The sequence below is a fragment of the Lactuca serriola genome, chromosome 3, assembly GCF_051521515.1.
Source record: "Lactuca serriola cultivar US96UC23 chromosome 3, Lser_US96UC23_V15, whole genome shotgun sequence".
NCBI classification, from domain to species: Eukaryota; Viridiplantae; Streptophyta; class Magnoliopsida; order Asterales; family Asteraceae; genus Lactuca; species Lactuca serriola.
The window spans coordinates 251,783,205-251,789,957 of record NC_136410.1 but is presented as its reverse complement, the minus strand read 5'-3'; positions in this window follow the sequence as shown (position 1 = coordinate 251,789,957).

Below are 6,753 nucleotides of genomic sequence, written 5' to 3'. Positions count from 1 at the left end.
CCGATCTAGCTTGCTACACGTTCCAAACCTTCGCATTTTAATTCAAAAGGATTCCTTTCTTGGTTCTTAATTTCGCAATATTGTCACTTTTTGCCCAAAATTAAAATTTTCTATTTTTCAAATTTCATTTCCAACCAAAAAGTTTTCATCTTTAATTTTTGACTTTCTAAAATGACTTTTGACCTAAAATTGTCACTTTGACTTTTAAAGTTTGACCTTTGGCTTTAAACTTTGACTTTCTTGTTTAACATTCAAATTTTTAAATTTAGCTTTTTGGTTTGACTCCTAAGTTTGACTTTTCAAGTTTGACTTTTTAAATTTGACTTTTAAGGTTGACTTTCTCGGTTTATAGTCAAAGGGCGTATTTTAAAAAAACAAATAATCAGTTCTTCAAACACTGAGGCCACTAAAATTTCGTGCTCTCAAGCATGCATTAATAATGTTAAAAATTTACGTGACACATCGATTTATTAAAAAGAGAAAATGAGGAACTTAAATATGAGTGGTACCAACATAGGAAAGGCCTGAAACCATTAAAAGAACAACTAGAGGCTAAGACTAAGGCCTTTGGGAAATTACAGACAGAGTACAGTGACAAGTGTGTCCATTATAAATATCTTAAGAAAGATTTTGATGTTGTGACTGCCGAACTTGATGCATTAAAAACAAAAAATAAAGATGCTGAATTTAACTTTAAAAAGTTTGATGTATCAAGTGAGGTAGTTATATCCATTATTGGCAACTGTTTGAAATTTAAAGATAACCAACAAAAGGGTCTAGGGTATGAAAGTGTTCCTCCTCCTTTCAATCACACTTACACTTTCACCCCTTTGACACAAGAAGAAATAGCAAATGAAGCACACCTTAAGTATGGTCAACCCCCTGCTCCAGTTTCAGTTAAGATTGAACAATCAGGGCCAACTGAGGGTGCTGCGATGAAAAATAACGATGTTTATACTTCTTGTGCAGGTAAAGTAGTGGAAGAAGAGAACAAGGAGAACACTTTTGAATAAACCAATGTCTCCTTCAAATCTGAATATGTTGCTTCTAGCTCAGTTACTTATGATCAACCTGTTTTTGGTAAATACATGCCACCAATTCAAGCTAAACAAAGTGTCTGTTGCAAGTGTGTTTGTGGGAACAATAAGAGACAAGGCAAGGGCACGCCACCAGGGACAGGAAGAAACAACTTCCTAGTGAAGAAAAAGACATGTTTTCACTGTGGAACACCTAGACACATTGCCCGAAACTGTCCAAATCGCGCATACGTTCCCTACTACGCGACTGACAGAATGCGCCAAGAGGGAGATACCCCAAAAGATGCCCTTCGAGGTCATAATCACAAAATGGCGACTGGAATGCCAAAAAGAGCAAGAATTCAACTCCCAAGGCCAAGAAATCAACTCCCAACAACAAGAAGGGAATGTCAGCCAAGAAGTCCAATCCTAGAGATGATCTAGTTAAGCAAAGACCTGTTAGGTCAAAGTCATCTCAGCAATCGACTTCCAGTTCAAAATGAAGTGCCGAGGCACCTATCAGATCGAAAAAGAAATGGGTTAAACCCGACAACAGATGGGTACCAAAGGTTCAATCTCCTGAATCTCCTAATGATTCTAATATTTGTTCATCTTCTGTTTGTGATAAACAGGATATGTCATGGGAGAGAGTACCTTGCAAAGATAACAAAGGTCAATCCAGTTTCAAAATGGATTGGGTTCCAAAGACCAACTAATCCCGCTTTATGTCGAAGCAGCTATGGAGGCATATCATCAGACTTTGGTTTTTTGATAGTGGCTGTTCCAGGAACATGATAGGAGTCTTATCTCAACTGTACAACACTCAAAACTTTGTTTGAGAGTATGTGTCATTTGTAGGAAAGGAAGAAAGGAAGGGATCACACATGGGGTTAGTGCTTAATGACATGAAGAATTTTCATATCTGTTCTGAGATTATGCGTGCTGTTCTCAAACCTTTTGGATGCAAATTCAATCGGTGACTTACAATTTGAGTTTTCTTCTCTATACTCCTGAGTTTATATTACAATGATTCTTTTTGAGGACAATTTGTTATTTCCTTATATGTTTTTCTTTAGTAGGTATTATTAGGAAGTGATATCAAGATAAAGTGATAACGGGCAGTCTAAACCAGTGTAAGGTACTGTATCTGAATTGTCTAGACTCTACATTCAATGTGTTGGTAGGCACAAAGGATTTGACAGTGTGGATTTAGATAGGATCGTTTAGACTGACCATACGACGCTCGTGTAGATTGAGCAGTGAGATAAACACGAGAACCCATGGGATACACTAAACTAATATGCATCTAGAACAGTGGTTCGACTTTTCCTTGATGTACGGACTTATGTCCTTAATTCTAGTTCTAATAGGGCGACTGGGGGGTTCTGATAAAATAGGTCTGTAGGAAATTATTTTCTTGCTTTCTTTCTGTCAGTCATATATTGCATCCTCTGTGTGATTGGAAGAGATCCGACCTGGAATGCAACATATGCAACTCTATTTCTATGCATCTTCTTTCTCTATGAAATTCTTCCTATCTGTTAGCCATATGCTGTGTCTTTTGCATGATTGAAATAATCTGACCTAGAACACAACATATGCAACATTCCATCTCTCAATCCCTCTATCTATGTTAGTCATATGTTGTCCCCTCTGCACGATTGAAAGAGATCCGACCTGGGACACAACATATGCATCTATCTCTAAATCTGTCTTCCTCCTTAATAATTATTTATTTACCTAAAGTAAGGAGTCCTTAGGAGGTTCTTGATAACTAGGGTATATCGGGAAGTGGGGAACACGTTCTAGTGAAACTAAAATTAAACCATTTAAGAGGCTGTCTGTAGATGTCACTGCTTAATTTAAGTGGACAACAATACCTGTGGTCGTCATCAGCTAAATGGTATATTTGAAAAAATATGTCGATATTCTTCGTGTTTAAGTGGACCATAATACCGACAATTGACCAGATCTATTCATGAAGGTGAAGGTACTGATAAACAAAGTTAAGACTGTCTCACAACTTTGATACTAAATATTTTTCTTTTTGTTAAATATGTTCATAGTTTTCCTCTATGCACAAATTTAGGGGGAGAATTAAAAAAAAAAAACTCAAAAATCAGAAAATTAAAAATCCAAAAATAGTGTTATTTATGTTTTATTTCTCATTCAGAAAAATCAAAAATCCAAAAATATTGTTGTTTCTGTTTCATTTTTTCAGAAAATATAAAAATCCAAAAATAGTGTGTGCTAAGTTTTCTTTTAGTTTATTTGTCTTGAAAAGTGAATTCAGATGTAGATGAGACTTATGGAGACTGTATCGAGATTTTCTAAGCCAAGGCTTCGTCCGTGATCATCGAAGAATTCTCATTCGAAGGAGCAAGAAATGAAGATTATTCTTTCAACATTCAATCTTTCAACCCCAGAATCAAGGTGAATCTGCACTTGAAGATTATGTGACGAATTGTATTGAAGCCTCCTCAATCAATTTGTTGCTATCTTTGTACCTGCTGAAGTGATCTAAAAGATTCGTTCTCTCTGAAGATTCTCAAGCTGAAAGCGCTATCTTTCAAGAATCTTTTCAAGAAGCCTGCTCACCCAACGTACGTTTAATGTCAAATTTTAAAGAGAAGCCCAACGGTTCAAGATGAAGTCATTTATTGAAGATTCATCAAGTTCAACTTGAAGCTGTGAAGAAATCGAAGATAAACACTGAAGCCTAGCTGCAAATGAAGATTAACAAGATAAACCAGCTACTTTTTAGGGGGCGCTTGTTGGGTCAATTAGAAAAGAAAGCTATAAACCAAGGGGGAGATTGTTGGGTCTAAAATATTGGTTTATACTTTACTTTTCTAGGGAAATGTATTTTTCAGTCATGTAATATGTTTGTGATTGTGTTTACGGCCGTGAACCTGTTTACGGCCCATGTTCCATATATATATATATATATATATATATAGATAGATAGATAGATAGATAGATAGATAGATATAGGTTTTAGGGGTGAGGAGGGGACGATGAGCATAAAGAGAGTGAGAGAAAGAAGCGTAAGTGTGTGTAAGTGTGTGAATCTTGTGTAAGGGAACTTCACTCATATCAAATCATAAAAGATTCATATTATTCTTCTTCTCCTTTTTCTCTATTTGATCTGGTATCATCCGTTTGATCGGGATTCTGCACCTTTAAATGGATGTGATTGATAGACAAGCAGATTTGGGAGTCATTTGCTATTATTTGTTTGAACTTATTATTACTTGTTGAATTAATTGTTTGGAGCATTTATTAGTTTTTAGTTAAGATTAATCGGTTATCAAATCCATTACATTAATTTAATTAGTTTAGATAATATTTATTGGTACATTTTTGTTCCACTTGTGTTCCACACCGTTACTAAACCTAGTTATCATATTCATGATCGGGTACATTGCTTGGTGAGTGATAATCCCAGTTTTGGATTGGTTAGGTTTTATAAATTTGAAACTAGATTTATATAAGATTTATTTTAATATATTGTCCCATCCATATCAATTATTAATTTGTTGTCATTTCTAGGGATTAGTCTTCAATGAGTAGTTCGATCTAAACTAATATAACAATAGGCATCATTTGTACTAAAAAATGGGTAATTATAATACTGACAACATATCGCCCCAACAAAATACTACTTCTCACGAGAATAAAACCTTTTCATTGATAATTATGTCGCATTCCCTATAATCCACTTGAATATATCACTTTGAAAATTATTTTTCTTAAGGTTTCATAATGGAAAAAACTTATTCTATAAGAATATATCCTTAGCAACGAAAATGAAACAATACCAGGGATCATAAGATATGACATCCCTATTTTCATGGCAAAAAAGACCGATTTGTTTATGCTTATTTAAAAATCAGAGTATCCATTTTTGAAGAATAAGGTTGCGGAATTTGTTCAACAAAATATGATAAACGTATTATCAAGGCATTTCCAAAGAAATGTATTTTATTTATATTAAAACATTGGGATGTCATCGTCAATACATAAACATAAGCATAACAAAATATACAAGCCTTACAGTAATTATACAAGTGGCTTAAAACTCCCTTGAATCTCTCAACATAATGTAACTTTTGTATAGCTACCTGTGATACAATAAACTGAGTAGGTCAGGTTGGGAAACCTGGTAAGTACATAGGGATTTCAATCCCACAACGTGATAATAATGTATATCTCAAACCTACAAATCCAACTATTATCATTAACACAGATATACCATATCTCTAAAACAATTTATCCCATCTCGTTGATTCCCACGTATGGATCTAATACAATGATCTTACAAGATCTAGCCTAAAGGATCAATATGAACAACAAACTGATGACATTGCTTCGGAAATCCCCTGCCAACAAACGATGATCAATAAATACATCAAATTAGGGGAATGGAATAAGTTTCACCACGAACCTCCGTTCATAAAAACAACAAGACAATTAAGTTAGTGGTGGTTATCTAGATAACTGTGCCTAGCAGTGGTCTGAGATTGTGAGGTATTTTACCCCCAGACTCACCCTATCCGACAATATAACATCAGATATACCTAGTAGTGGTCTATTACTGACACACTTTATTAGGAAGTAGACGGAGTTCCCTCAATTACTTCGTGAAAGGAAACGCTGACACACAAATCTAATCAAAAGAAAAAGTATGGGGAAATACTAATAAAGTACTCTCGTACGCTCCCTTACCCCGACACACAATAGTGACAAAAAAGGACATTGTACATGATAGTACTTCTGGCACATTATAGTAGCCTGGTATAAGTAGGACTCGTACACCAGAACATAATAATGGGTTTTGAGCAATACATCATTCCTATGGTGTACATGCAAACCCTAATAGCTTTTGGATCTAGTTTGTCTAATGAACATGCAATTGAATATCAAAAGCTATAAACCCTAGATCTTGCATACAATTAATCATATTAACATAAAATAGGGTTTAGATCTAACCTTTGATTGTTATATAATAATAACAATCAGTCCTTAGCTTCAGAAAGCTTAGTGCCTCAAGTGTTGCACCTCTAATCGAGTCACAAACACCACTAAGCAACTTGGATGAAGAGAGAAGAGGGAGGAGCACCCAAAAACATCTAGAAACCCTAAGGGAATCATTAGCCCCGTTTTTAGGGCCATAGGGTTCCTTTATATAGGTAGGCTATTAGGGTTTTCAGCTAGGAAACCCTAATCCGACTGCTTAGGCCCTAAGCAGCCTATAGATTCCTTTAACATATCCCTTGGATGATTTCTAATGGGCTTCCACATAGAATTCATCCAACCTATATATTATTAGGTATTCCATAGCCCAATTGCAATTATCTTATAATTACAAATCTAGTCCCCTAAGTTTAATTAATCTCTTTTAGCCACAAAATTAATTCTCGACTAATATTAATTAAACAATATGATATCTCCTTTAATATATTATTCTTATAATATATTAATAAATCATAATTAAACCTTTCTCTCCTTTATTCATCCTACATATTGCTCTGTTGAAAGCAACCCAAAAGGACCATGCTCATAATCGGGTCAAGTACATACCAAAATAGTTATGGAATTAGACACTAATCCAACAGTCTCCCACTTGGGTAAGTCTAATAACTATTCTATATAACTTCAGAGCCTAATCAGCAATCGTAGCTTTCAAAAGCCGCTGTCAACTCTGATCTTATCAGATACGTGTGTCCTTTAGATA